Source organism: Lepidochelys kempii, chromosome 14 (genome assembly GCF_965140285.1).
Source record: "Lepidochelys kempii isolate rLepKem1 chromosome 14, rLepKem1.hap1, whole genome shotgun sequence".
Lineage (NCBI taxonomy): Eukaryota > Metazoa > Chordata > Testudines > Cheloniidae > Lepidochelys > Lepidochelys kempii.
Genome location: NC_136393.1, coordinates 40,441,077 through 40,457,537, shown reverse-complemented (window position 1 = coordinate 40,457,537; position 16,461 = coordinate 40,441,077). Strand labels below are relative to the sequence as shown.

The 16,461-nt window shown below is 52.1% G+C and overlaps 2 protein-coding genes across 2 annotated transcripts in view; both read right to left on the bottom strand.

Moving 5' to 3' along the window:
- LOC140904638 (uncharacterized) overlaps positions 1 to 16,461 on the bottom strand; it is an 819,798-nt gene that overhangs the window by 442,544 nt on the left and 360,793 nt on the right.
- Positions 1 to 16,461, bottom strand: part of LOC144929355 (C-type lectin domain family 2 member D2-like) — a 287,754-nt gene that overhangs the window by 77,383 nt on the left and 193,910 nt on the right. The window lies entirely within an intron of this gene.

Here is a 16,461-nt window from a genome sequence, read left to right as displayed (position 1 = left end):
CAGGGAGGAATTGGTAAAACTCTCCAAAGGGCCGGGATTTCCCTCCCAATGCAGCACTCTGGGGGCGGAGGGGGAGCTGCGCGCTCTGTGGGGGAGCACGGCACTGTGTCTGGCTCCGCACCCCAGACACACTGCTCTGAGCAGCAGGGTACGGGGGCCGGGGGGGCTGGAGAAGGGGCATGGGGTCCCAAGGGACAGTCAGGAGACAGGGAGCAGGAGGGGTTGGATGGATGAGGGGTTCTGGGGGGAGCCTGTCAGGGGGTGGGCATATGAAAAGGGTGTCGGGGGAGTCAAGGGACAGGGAGCGGGAGGGGTTGGACGGGGCAGAGGTTCGGGGGGGAGTCAGGGGCAGGGAGCAGGGGGGATTAGATGGGTTGGGGGTTCTGCGGGGGCAGTCAGGGGACAGGGAGTGGTTGGATGGGTGTGGGAGAGCCGGGGGTCTGTCAGGGGGTGGGGGTGTGGATAGGGGGCAGGGCAGACAGTGGAAAGGTAGGGGCTGGAGTTCTAGGGGGGCAGTTAGGGTGGAGGGGTCTAAGGAGGGGGCAGTTGGAGACAGGGAGAAGGAAGGCTGAGATAGAGGGCAGGGTCCTGGGAGGGGGCGATCAGGGGACAAGGAGCAGGGGGGGTTGGATGGGTTGGCGGTTCTGTGGGGGGCAGTCAGGGGGCAGGAAGTGGGAGGGAGTAGATAGGTGGCAGGGCTACCACTCCCCCCCCACCCTCAGAGTGTACTCTTTTTTGAAAGTTCTAATATGGTAACCCTAACCTATGGGCCAAGCCTCCACTCCTGAGAGTTCAGGCGAACATCCCCCTGTTCTCAGGGAGTCTTTGGCTTTGGCGGCTGGGCCTGCCTGCCGAGACAGAGGACTCAGTGTTTCCATTAGGCTGCTCAGTTGCCAATGCAGCCACCCAAAGACGTGAAGAATGGAAGCGAAAGAGCAAAGCTGGACCCTCCGCTGATCTCCTGCAATCAAGTGAGCCCAGCCTGGGAGAGATAGAGAAAGCTCCAAGGTGGCTGGTGGCTGCAGGGAGCCAGGGGAGGAGAAATAAATAGTTCATGATGAATCCTACGGGCTTTGTCTTGTGTGGTGAAGGGTTTCAAATGGGTCTAGTTACTATCACATTCAACTTTACAATCACTGTGTCTGATTGAAGGGCAGGTCTAGAAAGGGCAGAGGTCACTCAAGGAGCTTCAAGTCTCAGATTCTGTCCCTACTGCCTGCTTTGACCAGCTGATCTCAACCCAACACCGCCCTCAGGTGGTCGCAGTGGTGAGCTCTTTCCCTCTTTTTCTGGTTTTACCGCCGGCATGGGGACAGGATACATGTGGCCAAGGCAATGGAGAGGCATGGGGGTCACTTGCAGAGGCATGCAGAGAACTTGCAGAGTTGCCTGTTCATGCAGTTCCTATGGGGGAAGCACGGTAGGGTACCGTGCACTCCGGGGCACGATTTCCAATTTTGGTGGTGGCAGGGAGGATAATTTCACCCTGATTCCAGGGGCTACTTAGGCACGTGAAAACTCTACTGTTTTGACAGATAACTTAGCAATGAGCTGACAGGAACTCTTGCCAGACTGCTTTCCGGGGAAGACAGCTAGAAGAATGGATCCAGGGAATGATTCTGTAGCTCTGAGCTGTTTGGACACTTTCAGGGAACATTCCCGATGCAAGACTGAGATCCCCAAAGTTATCCTGGGTAACCCTGAGAGACTTATGGAAAACTAGCAGATACCACATCTCTGCTGTCACTTTGCACTGACAAACTCGGACTGTCCGAACCTGTTCATGTATTTTACCTGCTTTAACCTCTCAAGAACTTTCACATATAAAAGAAAGAAAATTAAATAAACGACATAGTTACACCGATATAGGGCTGTAGCGTAAACCCGACCTCAGAGTTGTCCCATTGAAATGGAATTATTCACAGCAGTAATTAAAGTTAAACATGAACGTAAGTGTTTCCAGGCCCAAGATTAAGGCCACAGGTTATGAGAGGTGCAGATGCAAGAAGAGAAGAGCTGTGCAAAAACTGAAATGCCACTTGGAACCTGGCCCAAACAATGCATCATGAAAAATAAACTCATCTTGTTATACAGTAACAGAGCTGGTTCAAAAAGGTTTTACACTGACAATGCAACCTTTGAACTAAAAATGCCACTTTGGATTACATTGATCATTTGAAAAAAGTTACCTCTTTAAAAAAAACATTTTGGATTTCTCTGCCCACTTGAGAGAGAATGTGGAGTTTTTCCCACCAAAATGAAACAAAAATTTGATCATTAAAAACATTTCCAAATAAGTTTGAAGAATATGGGGGGGGAGAGTGGTTTCTTCTTCAACTTTCATGAACCTCTCCACCCTCGCTATGTCTGTCTGTATGTCCATGAATGATAAATGTCTGTATGTACATGAATGATAAATATGTCCGCTACTGAAACTTTTACAAACAACGGCTCTCATCAGGAGCACTGAGGTCACATTACGCAGAGAAACACCCAGGCCTGCAGGGTTCACATTCTCCAAGACATAAACCGCCCCAGGACGGGAATGTCACACACAACACAGTGTGACTGGCCCGGGTTGGTTCGGTGCATGTTTTGCTGTTGCTGGCAAATTGTGCTGTTTTAAGGTGGGGGGGGAGTTATATTTGAAATGAGTTCTTCATCCTCTCCCACTCTCATCTAGGGGTCCCGGAACAGGGGAGACCAGGGCCCACCACTTTTTACTGGCCATAAGTGTGAGTGACTGGATGATGGGGGAGAGAAGGGAGTGAGCGGGGGCAGTGTTTTGGGGGCAAAGGGGCGGCATGAAGTGGGAGCTCAGGGAAAAAGGCGGTGTGAGGGGGGGCCTCAGGGAAAGGAGCGGTTTGAGGGGGCAGGACCTCGAGGAGAAGGGGTGGCACAGGGGCTGGGCCACAGTTTGGGTGCCAGCAGCCCCCCCACACACACTTTTAGGAAGCTTTTGCCCATCCTGCCCTCATCCCAAATTAATTTGTTGCAGTAAGAAAACTTTGAGCAACAAGGAGACTTAGAGACGCACAATATAACTGCCAAAATCCTCACCTGCCCCTCGAGCTGGGCAAACAGAATTTTTTGGTAGCTGGCAATTCCAAAAAAGAGTTGGAAAAAAACCGGTTTCAGGTTGAACAAAACTAACATTTTTCCAAATTTTTGATGAACCAAAAAGCTTTAAAAAAAAACAAAACAAAACAAAAAGACCCAGGAACATTTCAAGGGTTGTAACTTTTTGAATCTTTAAAATAAAATTGAAGGACATTTTTAAACAAAAAAATGTTTCAAACTGAAAAATCTAAATGGTTTGTTTGGAAAGCGTCTAAACGAAATGCTTCGACTTTTTAAGAACTGTGGGGAGGGTCTGGACGTGAACAATTCAGCAGACCGGATACGAATTCGCAAACAGGTCTCCTTCCCCATTATCCAGGACTGAGTTTCGATTCCTGTTTCTGGTTCCCTGGGCCTGGTCCCCGTCCCTGTCACACACTGCGGGGAGCTCAGATTCCTGGGAATCCTGCCGACTTCCAGGCTGCGGGGAGGGATGAGTCAGCAGCTTCCTGAAGACGAGTCGCGAGTAGGCAAACACTTTCCCTCTACCTTTCCAAAACCCACATCGGTACAGTAAGACTAGCACCCCCACCGCTGCCACCACTCCATGCACCAGGAGACGATTCCAGGACACTGGCTCTGAAACAAAAGAGAGAGAAAGGCCCCATGACTAAGGGACTTCGTTAAATCATCCCACTGCTGCCATGAGGATCCCAGAAGATGAAGACATTCCTGGGATACAGGAAGAGCTGAGTTGGGTCGTGTGCACATGGGCACCACTCAGAACAGCGGGAATGAGATCTCCAGGCTCATTATCCCCATCGGCCAACCTGACGGAGGGAGAAAGGTGAGCCCGGCAAAGCAGCCCCGTTACAGAGTCTGGGAACCGTGATTTTTAAGATGCTCCAGGATGGGGTCCCTCAGCTCTTAAGGTTAGAGGGAACGGTTAGGATCATCTCCTCCAGCGTCTTCTGAAGCCTGGGGAAAGGCTAGCCGTGGTGGGAAGGGTGGGGTTTGAAGATGTATCCATGAAAATGGGGGGTGGGGTCGCTAGCACATTGCTGACAGGTGAGGGGCACGATTGGTTTCTTTGCCTTGAGGAGGGGTCTCAGCTTTTAAAAGTTTTGGGAAGAATAATTTAGTCTGAGCCCTGGCATAACCCAGGCCAGAGAACGTCGCCTACTGATTCCTGCACCCACTCCAGTGATTTATGACACTGACTTGGCATTGAGAAGGATTTTATCATAGGCTTAAATCCAGTTGCAGAAGGGAAAGGGCATTAGAAGCTGAAAGACCCCAGAAATGGCTCTGGTTTTCTACTCAAAATAACCACCCGGGGCTGATTTTCCCCAGCCCAGCGCCTTGCAGTCATGCACCCACCACCTAGTGAATTTGGTGTGCAGGCAGGCTCCCAAATCCAGACAGTGGCACTTCACATCCACTTTGCCCTGGCATCAGGGACTGCCCTGAGCGCCCATCCTGCAAACACTTACGCACCTGAGCCCTCCCACTGCGATCCAAGGCTACTCCTATGGATGGAGTTAAACACGTGGCTAAAGCATTTGCAGAGGTTCCAGAGAGCTGAGGCTCCATGTAAAAGGAACATTACTTCAGTTATTCCAATCTTGGGTTTATGAGATGCTCCTGCTCGCCCCCTCCCTTCACAGCTGAGTCTCCCACCCAGTGGAATTCTCCAAGGAACTTCCCACTCTGAGACCCTAGACACTGTGTCCAGCACTAGCTGTCCCTCTGGCCCAATCCCATGCTTCAGGACATAGTCTGAATGCCACGGAGGTCAGTAATGAATTCCCCACCTGCATTTACAGCATGGTAAAACTAGCCATGTATGTTACAGCGGTTCTTGCTTTTCCTGGAAGCATCAGATATTGTCCCCTGGGCTGGACCAGACAGGACAGCAGCCTGAAATGCCCTACGGCATTGGCTTGAACTCAGACTGACCCTGTGGAAAACAGGCTACAGCTCCCTTTAAAAAAAAATAAAAATAAAAAATTAATTCATAAGGAAGACTAGAGGTAAAATTCCCAAGTCCACTTAAGTCACTTTGGTGCTTTTGAAAATTGTGCCCTCTAAACTCAGCCCCGATCCCTGTCGCGGCCACTCCTGTAAGCTGTCAAGTTCTGGCCCATTCCTGTAAGTTTGCGTTTGTGGCATTTTTAATACAAGCCGCATTACATGCCACAAAGAACCCTGGGTAGTAAATTTTGAAATACAACAAGAACAACAGGAAGAGGAAAAATATGCTCCACACATGCAAGTTGATCAAGTTCGTGTTGTCATAGGAAACTTAACTTGTGTGTCCGAACCGCACAACATTACTGCTGCACTCATATTGGTTTTGCATCTCATTATTTTTAAATAGCAAAGAGAAAAAAATAATGGGCTTAATAACGGTGCCATCTGGGCTTTGAGTTTTACCAACTCTTCACAGCAGAAGAAAGATTGGCGTTCTCCATTGCCTTATGCCTGGGTCTGAATTCTCAGCAGTGCCAAGTTTTCACTTGGCTCAGCAGAGAGGGATGAGAAAAGGGGGCTTGAAGTCACCCTTTTGTTCCCCCAAGATTTGGCTGGCTGGTGCCTGAAATAGCACCTGACATAAAACGTAGAGCACCGTTGAGGCTGCTCTAAGTTACACTGGCTGTCGTGGCAGCAGTTCTGAGCCAGCATTATGCACCACACTCTCTTTGCTACCACACCAAGTCCCCAGACTAAAGATTGGGAGGAGGCAGGTGACATAGGGAGACACACCAGCTTTGTGCAACCGAAGAATTTCTAAGCTGCCCCTTATGGGCAGTTGGCATGAGGCCCAGGATCAAACTCCTTGTGCCGTGATGGGTGGGTGAGGGAAGAGTTCTGGGCCCCAATTCAGCCATACCCTGATCCTGGTGTGTGTCATTTACACTAGTGTCTGCAGTTCTTTTGGTATTTCATGCTCACTTTGCATCAGTGTAAAGGTGACACAAACAAAGTGCAAGGCAACAGAGAGTCCAGCCCCCGCCCTCCCCCCACACTGATCGCTTTAACTAGAAGTTTCAGTTGCAACCAAAATTGTGGAGAGATTTAAAAAAAAAACAACCCAGAATCACAGGAGCTCTGGTAATCAAGTGATCCATCCCCTGTCACCCATTCCCAGCTTCTTGAAAATATAGACTAGGGAAACCATCCCTGCCCATGCTAGCTAATAGCAGTTGAGGGACCTGTCCTCCATGAAATTATCTAGTTCTTTTTTGAACCCTGTTATAGTCTTGGCCTTCACAACATCCTCTGGCAAGGAGTTCCACAGGTTGACTCTCCATTGTGTGAAGAAATACTTCCTTTTGTTTCTTTTAAACCCGCTGCCTCTTAATTTCATTGGGTGACCCCTGTTTCTTGTGTTATGAGAAAGAGTAAACAACACTTCCTGATTTACTTTCTCCACATCAGTCATGATTTTTTACACCTCTATCTTATCCCCCATTAGTCATCTCTTTTCCAAGGTGAAAAGTCCCAGTCTTATTAATCTCTCCTCACACAGAAGCTGCTCCACGTCCCTCATCATTTTTCTCACCCTTTTCTGTACTAATGGAGGCAGCGAGGCCTAGAGCGCTGGACTCGGAGTCCCGTTGCTGTGGGAAGTGTCTGTACTAAAGGGCTGCAGCAGCTATCTAGACAAATTGGAGGATTGGGCCAAAAGAAATCTGATGAGGTTCAATAAGGAAAAGTGCAGGGTCCTGCACTTAGGACGGAAGAACCCAATGCACAGCTACAGACTAGGGACCGAATGGCTAGGCAGCAGTTCTGCGGAAAAGGACCTAGGGGTGACAGTGGACGAGAAGCTGGATGTGAGTCAGCAGTGTGCCCTTGTTGCCAAGAAGGCCAATGGCATTTTGAGATGTATAAGTAGGGGCATAGCCAGCAGATCGAGGGACGTGATCGTTCCCCTCTATTCGACATTGGTGAGGCCTCATCTGGAGTACTGTGTCCAGTTTTGGGCCCCACACTTCAAGAAGGATATGGATAAATTGGAGAGAGTCCAGCGAAGGGCAACAAAAATGATTAGGGGACTGGAACACATGAGTTATGAGGAGAGGCTGAGGGAGCTGGGATTGTTTAGCCTGCAGAAGAGAAGAATGAGGGGGGATTTGATAGCTGCTTTCAACTACCTGAAAGGGGGTTCCAAAGAGGATGGCTCTAGACTGTTCTCAATGGTAGCAGATGACAGAACGAGGAGTAATGGTCTCAAGTTGCAGTGGGGGAGGTTTAGATTGGATATTAGGAAAAACTTTTTCACTAAGAGGGTGGTGAAACACTGGAATACGTTACCTAGGGAGGTGGTAGAATCTCCTTCCTTAGAGGTTTTTAAGGTCAGGCTTGACAAAGCCCTGGCTGGGATGATTTAACTGGAAATTGGTCCTGCTTTGAGCAGGGGGTTGGACTAGATGACCTTCGGGGTCCCTTCCAACCCTGATATTCTATGATTCTATGATTCTATCGTGTTTTAAGTGCAGACAGAGCCTGAGCCGTAAAGCAGGTTCCTTCCCACCTCCTCCCTTTGCAGAAAACACCCCTCGGCTTCAACATCGACAGAATCCTCATGCAAAGCGATTTCTTCTCCAGGCCGTCTACAAGCCTCTCTCCTTGCAACTTGAAGAAAACTGAATGGTTGACAAACAGGGCCTCAGAGACCTGATCTGCTACATGCCCCGCCTACCCGTGACAGGCACCCATAACTAGCTTTCAAGCTCCTTCCCCTCTCTCCCTGCACGGGCACAGTGTGATCTGCTTGGCGTCTGAGTCTCACACCGGCTGAGCAGCAGGCAAACCTAGAATCAAAGTGGTTCATAACGTGGTCATTTGATCTCCCCCAAAGGGCTGGGGGTCGCCCTGCACTCTGCTGGAGAACTCTCAGCCATCTAAAAAAAGAACAGGAGGACTTGTGGCACCTCAGAGACTAATAAATTTATCTGAGCATAAGCTTTCCTGAGCTACAGCTCACTTCATCGGATGCATTTAAAACCCTGCTGCAGTGATCTGAGCAGCCTTGGCTGTATGGAAAGCAGATCAACTTTAGCTGGTTGGGGGTTTTGTTAGGGGGAGGAGGGGATCTCAGAAATCCCTTGTCCAAATGGCCCTGTGCCCCCCCCCCCCCCCGAGGCACACAAACTGTCAAGGCTCCAAGTCAGCAGGTGGATTTCAGAGCAGGCAGGAGATCGGTGCTTTAGGCAGAGAGCTGGCGCTTTGCTAGAATAAAATCTCTTCAGCTGCCCTCCAGTAAGATCCCGTCCTTCAGCGCCTCGTCCCCAGTGCTTGCTTGGGACCCCAAGTGAGGGTCAGCCCCAGACCCCCCCCACACGGCGGGCTGAGACACACGGCGCTGCTGGGACGGCAGTTCAGAGGGGGCGTTAGGACACTTTGGCCCATCAGTTAAAAGACAAAGAAACGAAGTCTGCCCTGGGGACCAACGGAGACGTCTTCTCTCACTGCAGAGAAAAATCACTTCCCCTTCCACCCCAAAACGATCCGCGCTCGTGATTTGCTGCCCAGCAGCAGAGCTCTTGTCTCGGGAGGCAACTTCAGCTCCTGCAGGTTACCCGCCTATTTTGCCCCCCTTAACCCTCCTTCCATCTGGTCCGCGCACAGCCCCCTCCCCAATAGACCCCGCGCGACTCCCTCCCCCATCTGGTCAGCAGACAGCCCCCACCCCAATAGACCCCGCCCCATCCCCTCCCCAATACCCCCACCTGATCAGCGCACAGCGCCCTCCCCAATAGACCCCACCTGCCCCCGCTCCCATCTGGTCAGTGCACAGCCCACTCCCCAATAACCCCACCCAAACCTCTTCCCCCATCTGGTCAGCACACAGCCCCCTCCCCAATAGACCCCGCGTTCCCCAGTGTGATCGATGCACCCACCCAACTCTTCTCCCCCCCCAACCCGGCACCTCCCTGCTCGCCCTCTCCCCGATCCGTGCACAACACCAGCCCCTCCTCACCTGCTGGAGGAGACCCCCAGCCCCCAATCTCTCCGTGGGCAGCCGGCGCCTGGAGCCCGGCTCGCAGCTCGCCCAGGCCAATGTCCCCTGGAGCCAGAGCCCCCCCCCCCCGCCCGGGGAGCGGGCTCAGAGTGACCCCGGTGGGCAGGCAGAGGGAGCAGCGAGGGGACGGGCTGCCCCGCTGGGAGCCGCCAGGCTCGGGGAGAGGGTCCCGCGGCTGCAGCCCCGCTCAGCTGGGCAGGTCAGCAACACGGAAGGGAAACGCACCCAGCTGTCTGCCCCCAGGGAGCTTCTTTTCCATGGGTCCAGATGATGAAGATGTCAACAATATAGCGTAAGTAGAGTAGGGGCATTAGGGGACGAGAGCTGAGGAAGCGTTGTTCTAAGTCAGCCATAAAAATGTTGGCATACTGTGGGGCCATGCGGGTACCCATAGCAGTGCTGCTGATTTGAAGGTATACATTGTCCCAAATGTGAAAGAGTTATGGGTGAGGACAAAGTCACAAAGTTCAGCCACCAGGTTTGCCGTGATATTATCGGGGATACTGTTCCTGATGGCTTGTAGTCCATCTTTGTGTGGAATGTTGGTGTTGAGAGCTTCTACATCCATAGTGGCCAGGATGGTGTTTTCAGGAAGATCACCGATGGATTGTAGTTTCCTCAGGAAGTCAGTGGTGTCTGGAAGATAGCTGGGAGTGCTGGTAGCATAGGGCCTGAGGAGGGAGTCTACATAGCCAGACAATCTCGCTGTCAGGGTGCCAATGCTTGAGATGATGGGGCGCCCAGGATTTCCAGGTTTAAGGATCTTGGGTAGCAGATAGAATACCCCAGGTCGGGGTTCCAGGGGTGTGTCTGTGCTGATTTGTTCTTGTGCTTTTTCAGGGAGCTTCTTGAGCAAATGCTGTAGTTTCTTTTGGTAACCCTCAGTGGGATCAGAGGGTAATGGCTTGTAGAAAGTGGTGTTGGAGAGCTGCCAAGCAGCCTCTTGTTCATATTCCGACCTATTCATGATGACAACAGCACCTCCTTTGTCAGCCTTTTTGATTATGATGTCTGAGCTGTTTCTGAGGCTGTGGATGGCGTTGTGTTCTGCACGGCTGAGGTTATGGGGCAAGGGATGCTGCTTTTCCACTATTTCAGCCCATGCACGTCTGTAGAAGTCCAGTCTGTTGTTTCAACCTTCAGGAGGAGTTCACCTAGAATCCTTCTTTTTGTAGTGTTGGTAGCAAGGTCTCTGTGGGTTAGTATGTTGTTCAGAGGTGTTTTGGAAATATTCCTTGAGTGGGAGACGTTGAAAATAGGATTCTAGGTCACCACAGAATTGTATCATGTTCGTGGGGGTGGAGGGGCAGAAGGAGAGGCCCCGAGATAGGACAGATTCTTCTGCTGGGCTAAGACTATAGTTGGATAGATTAACAATATTGCTGGGTGGATTAAGGGAACCACTGTTGTGGCCCCTTGTGGCATGTAGTAGTTTAGAGAGTTTAGTGTCCTTTTTCTTTTGTAGAGAAGCAAAGTGTGTGTTGTAAATGGCTTGTCTAGTTTTTGTAAAGTCCAGCCATGAGGAAGTTTGTGTGGAAGGTTGGTTTTTTATGAGAGTATCCAGCTTTGAGAGCTCATTCTTAATCTTTCCCTGTTTGCTGTAGAGGATGTTGATCAGGTGGTTCCGCAGTTTCTTTGAGAGCGTGTGGCACAGGCTGTCAGCATAGTCTGTGTGGTATGTAGATTGTAATGGAGTTTTTACCTTCAGTCCTTTTGGTATGATGTCCATCTGTTTGCATTTGGAAAGGAAGATGATGTCTGTCTGTATCTGTATGAGTTTTTTCATGAAGTTGATAGATTTCCACTCCATACGGCTAAATTCAGTGCCTTGCACCATGACAGGTTTCAGAGTAGCAGCCGTGTTAGTCTGTATTTGCAAAAAGAAAAGGAGTACTTGTGCACCTTGTTTGATGCAATAGAGAAGGGGGAGCCGGGTTAAATGGAGGCGGGGCTGAGGGCAGGGGGCATGTGCATCGGCCGCTGTTGTGAGGAAATCGGGCACTGGCGTTTCAGCTGTGGCTGAGGTCGTGCTGTGGCTGTGAACTCACCCGGCGGGATGCGGCTGCAAGCCGGCCTGGCTGGTGCGCGGGACCTCACCTCCTTCCCCACGGCTGCGCCGCTGGGCGCTATTCCTGTGGGTGAGACGCTCCCGGTCCCAGGGGTCCCTGAAAGAGCCACCCAGGGCTTGGGAGGGAGGGTGGGTGCTGCTGGCTGCTCCGCGGTGGCTCGCTCTCTGCGCGGCGGGGTTTGCGGGCTGGTTACAGTCACAGCCGGGCTGGGGCGAGGGGGCACAGTGGGCCCGAATGGGGCGGTGGCCGGGAGGGAAAGGGCTCGGGGCTGGGGACTGAATGGGGGTCGGGGCTCCAAATAGGGAGAGTGGGGCTGGAATGGGGGCGGAGCTCGGGCGGGTGTCTAGGAACCGCATGGGGGTGGGGCTCCAAATGGGGGGCTCGGGCGGTGGCTGGGGACCGCATGGGGAGGGCAGCGCTGTGGCAGGGTCAGTTCTTGGCCGAAGGGAGGTGGATTCTGGGCCAAAAGGGGGCGATTCGGAGGGCGGGCCCCGGGCCGAAGGACGGGGGGGTTCGAGAGCCCCCCCGGGAAGGGAAAGGAAGGGTCGGGCAGAGGAGCGCAGGACACTGGTTCAAGTCCCGCCCTGCCAGGAGGGGGCTGGGCCAGGGACAGGGCTGTTTCGAGCCCCAGCCCCGTCCCCTTATGATATCCCTACTCACACTTACTTCAAGGAGGATTGTGTGTGTGAGGAGGGTCTTCTCCCCCACCCCCCAGCTGGGTGCCTGTCACTGGTGGGCGGGGCCTGTAGGAGATCAGGTCTCTGCGGCCCTGGGGGCGGAGGGGCCGATAGGAGTTAAGGGGTTTTAATCATCATGGCACCACCTCTGGCATACTGCATACTGGGCAGGCAACGAGAAACCACAAATGGCCTCCCCCACCCCTGACCTGTCCTGCTTGGTCTGTCTCGGGTTCAGATCGGCTGGAGAGTCTGGAGCAGGGACGGGGAGCCAGGGCCAGGACCTCTGCCTCGGCTTTGCTGCTGCCAAATCGGACCCACTCAGACCGAGAGGAGCTGACCCCAGCCCAGCACCTGCAGCAGCGTCTGTGGCCTGAGTGTCGCTGAGAGGGACAATGGGGCCAGCAGCTGGGTTGCTGAGAGCGAAGAGCCGCTGTAGGAGTTGTGTGTTAATGGCAATGGACACCTGGAGCCTGGAGGGAACCCAGGTAATGGGGCATCTCTGCCTGGGGGCAGGCTGGAGAGAGACACTGAGACTGCCTGGAGTGCTGGAAGGGGGCGTGGCCCTCCCACTTTTTGTCACTGGCCCCGCCCCTCCCCCTCCTCTTCCCCCTGAGGTCCCCCCACCCCACCTCTGGCTGGCAGCTGCAGTGCAGACAGTTGCAGGGAGCTGTGGATGACCCTCCACTTGCCTGGGGTGGGGGGCCGAGAGCAGCCCTGGTCCGTATCCCTCCCCGCAGGCTCCCTGCCCAGAGCAGGGGGAGTGTCTGTACTTCCCCACAGCTGCTGCTCTTACCATGGCCCTGCTGCTGCTCTGAGGCCCTGCTACCCAGCCAGAGCCGGATCTTGGTAACAGCCCCAGGGTAGCTCTAGGGAGCCATGGACCCTCCATATGCCCTTGGTGGGGGGGTCTGCCTGACCCTCTGGGCTCCCCTCCCAGAGTGTCTGACGGAAGGAGAAATCGACAGAACGGTGCATGTTCCAGGGCAGCTCCAGCCCCGGTGCTGTCAGTGAGACGTGTCCTCCCAGCCCTGCCTGACGGGTCTGTCTGTTTCAGACCCTCCTTGTAACTGCCAGAAAAGTCCAACCCCTAGAGTTGTGGTTGCACTGACAGTTGTATCGTCTCCTATGATCGCTGCCATCATTGCTCTGGCAGGTGAGTACCCGGCTTCCGCCCCGCTCCCTTCCCCTCCATCTACGATCTCCGTGCATCCCATTCCCCCGTGACCTACCACGGTCCCTCTCTCCTCCCGGCCTGTCCGGCTTCTGCCCCTTGGACAGACGATTCCTGGGGGATGTTCCTCCCCGACCCTCCTCCTGCTCCCTCCCAGACTCCTGCACCTGGGCACTCTCTGTGTCGGGACGATTTGACTGACATTAGCCCCCCCAGCCCATCTCTGAGCACTTTGGACCCAAGTCGCCTTTGCCATGCGCCATGAAACAGTCCCTGACCGGGGTGTCCAATGGGACAGGGTGCAGCGCATCCCTGAGCCCTTTGCCTTCCCTGTGTTGCTCTGAGGTTACCAGCCTGGCCTTCCTGGATCTTCAGGTCACGCCTGTGGCCGGGCGGCAGGTACTGCCGTGTTATTGAAATGAGCCGTAGAATTAAGTCTAGACCCCTCCACCAGCGCAGTGTGGAAACCCCCCAATCGCTGAGCTTGGCCATGAAGGGTCCCTTAGCACCATTCACACCCCCGGGCTGCCCAGACAGTGTGTGCTTGTGCAGAGGGCGTCTGTTTGCGGTGAACATGAACCCTGCTGTATCCCCCCGTCGTCTGGCGCAGGGCGTGCTGGAGACTGTCGGGGATGGGATTTCTCTACTGCCCTGGGATCTGATCACTGGGCCCCAGGAGGGTTTAGCAGCTGGCAGAGGGGATTGAATCCAGGTCTGTCTGCATTAGGAATCCTCTGTGCCGATGTCATGACATCCGTGCAGTTGAATTGGTGCAAACCGCTAAAGCAGACGCACTGCACTGGTGCACAAAGGAGCTTGCCTTGGTGCAGTTCGCTGCAGGAAGTTACCAGAGCGAGCCGCACTGCTCCAGCGCATCTCCAGGAGGTGCTTGCCCGGATGTCACTGCAACACTGTGATTATACTGGTGCAGATTGCTCTGATATAGATGGGCCCTGAATCCCAGCTCCCTGCTGTAATGGCAGGCTGTTGAAATGGGCAGCATTGGCTCTCACTGTGTAAGGTGGGAATCTGTGAGCTTAGGGTTGGTTACACACCTGCAGGTGCAGGGAGCTCTGCAGAACATGTGGCATCTGAGCTGGAGATGGATGGTGGAGACAGCCTGTGCCATCAACTGTTAGTCACTGACTTCTCTGCTCAGTTCAGTAGGGCAGGGGTGTGGGCTACCGTGCACTGGACAGTTAAATCTACAGGGTCAGACATGCCTTGTGCGTGAGTGAACACATGCTCATTTTCTGATCACCGCTGCCACGTTTCCTAAGTCTTCCCGACTTAGAGTGCCTGTTCCTTTTAAATAGTACCATGCCGGCAGAGCTGAGCTACATCGGTGTGGTTTTCTTTGAAGTCGCAAAGTGTATTCTTTCGCTAAGAACATAAGAACGGCCTTACTGGGTCAGAGCAAAGGTCCATCCAGCCCAGTATCCTGTCTGCCGACAGCGGCCAATGCCAGGCGCCCCAGAGGGAGTGAACCTAACAGGCAATGATCAAGTGATCTCTCTCCCGCCATCCATCTCCACCCTCTGACAAACAGAGGCTAGGCACACCATTCCTTACCCATTCTGGCTAATAGCCATTAATGGACTTAACTTCCATGAATTTATCCAGTTCTCTTTTAAACCCTAGCCTTCACAACCTCACCTTCACAACCTCCCCAGGCAAGGAGTTCCAGAGGTTGACTGTGCGCTGTGTGAAGAAGAACTTCCTTTTATTTGTTTTAAACCTGGTGCCCATTAATTTCATTTGGTGGCCCCTAGTTCTTGTGTTATGGGAACAAGTAAATAGCTTTTCCTTAGTCACTTTCTCCGCACCACTCATGATTTTATAGACCTCTAACCACTGTGTTTACATCTCATGTTATTGTAGCTCTGTAAGTGGCTATGGGCCATCTCACTGCGTGGTGTTTGGGTAGGTTGCGATTGTTCATGGGGGTGGGGGGGAGAGGTGAAAGAGTTATAAATGTGACTGGGTATCAGAAAGTATTTCAAATAATCTAGTGCCAGAAAATGACCTTGAATGTGACAGCAGGTGGCTCCTCTGGGACCTTCTGCTAAGAAAAGCAAAACAGAGAAAGAAAAATGAACACTTCAGCACCAGGGGGAAAGGCAGTTTACTGTGTTTCTGAAGCCATCTGATTCCATTTCTGAGCAAGTTGCAGTGTGAGAGAGAAATTCATCAAATTGAAATGTATGTTGTGCAACATCCATACTGCACTTGTGCAAGGGAAGTTGAACAAAATTATCACGGTGAGTTTCAGAGGCGCAAGCTGTTAAATGATGCAAAAACCAAGCTGAAAAGACAACAGTAACGGCTCAGATTTTGTTGTTACTGTTATCATTATTATTACTGGGCTAGGTTGATTGGGTTTTTTTGTCTGTGAAAGAAATTTTGGACATATTGGCAAATACCTTCTTTCATTATTATTTGGACTTCTATTATGTAAAGGATTTTTAAATTTAGTTCAGAATTGTTGTAATGCAGTCCACCTTTGACCAAAAAAGCAAAAGAACAACAAAAAAGACAAGACTGCGCAAAGCACTGGTTTGTTCTGTGTTTAGGTCCAGTAAAGATAAGACACAACTGTACCTTATATTTATTATTGAGTCTGCAAAAAATCCCTATGTAAATATGCACATGTAATTTATTTGTTTGTTTTTCCTACAGTTAGTTAAGTATTGTCAGAGCCGCATGCTGAGGCTGCCAAAAATTTGTGAGAACCCCAGCTCTAGAAAGTGTGAGGATTTTGTTTTCTATGTAACCATTACTTTCCAGTATTTATTCACTCTCGCTTGCATCTCTGTTCTTTGATAATAAACTCATTCCTGTTTTCTGTATATCTAAGTGCTGTGTTCTCAATAGAGTGGTTGGCCTGAATTGAATCTTACAAGCTGCTGTGGACCGCGCCTCTGGGGTTAGAGTCACAGTTCTGCATGTGCTCCGTGGAACGGGCTGAACACTCCAGAGGGACGCTCAGAGGCTTTGGGGGTGTCTATCGCTAACCTGTACACAGAGAGCGAGGCCTGCAGGGGGATGGAAGGTCGGGCTTGCGCTGCCAGGAGTGGTGAATTAGCCTCTTAAGTCCCCTTGTGAATCCAGCCCTACCGTTCATTGGGACAAGTCCTCAGCTCCCTGAAGCTGTCCCGTTACCCAGGTCGCACGGTGCAGGTTTCCTCTCACCCATCAGACTTCGCTTTTAAAGGAAAGCTGAGATGCAGGAGATCAAGGTGGCGCTTCCAATGAACAAGTACCAGGTCACCCTCCCCATGGGATTCAGCCTCGTATGGTCCTTGCTCCAGACCCCCAACTCTGTGGGTCTCAAGCAGGGGTACACGTATCCCTGGGGTACACAGAGCTCTTCCGAGGAGTAGGTCAACTCATCTAGATATTGGCCTAGTTTTACAACGGGCTACATAAAAAGCACTAGCGAAGTCAGTG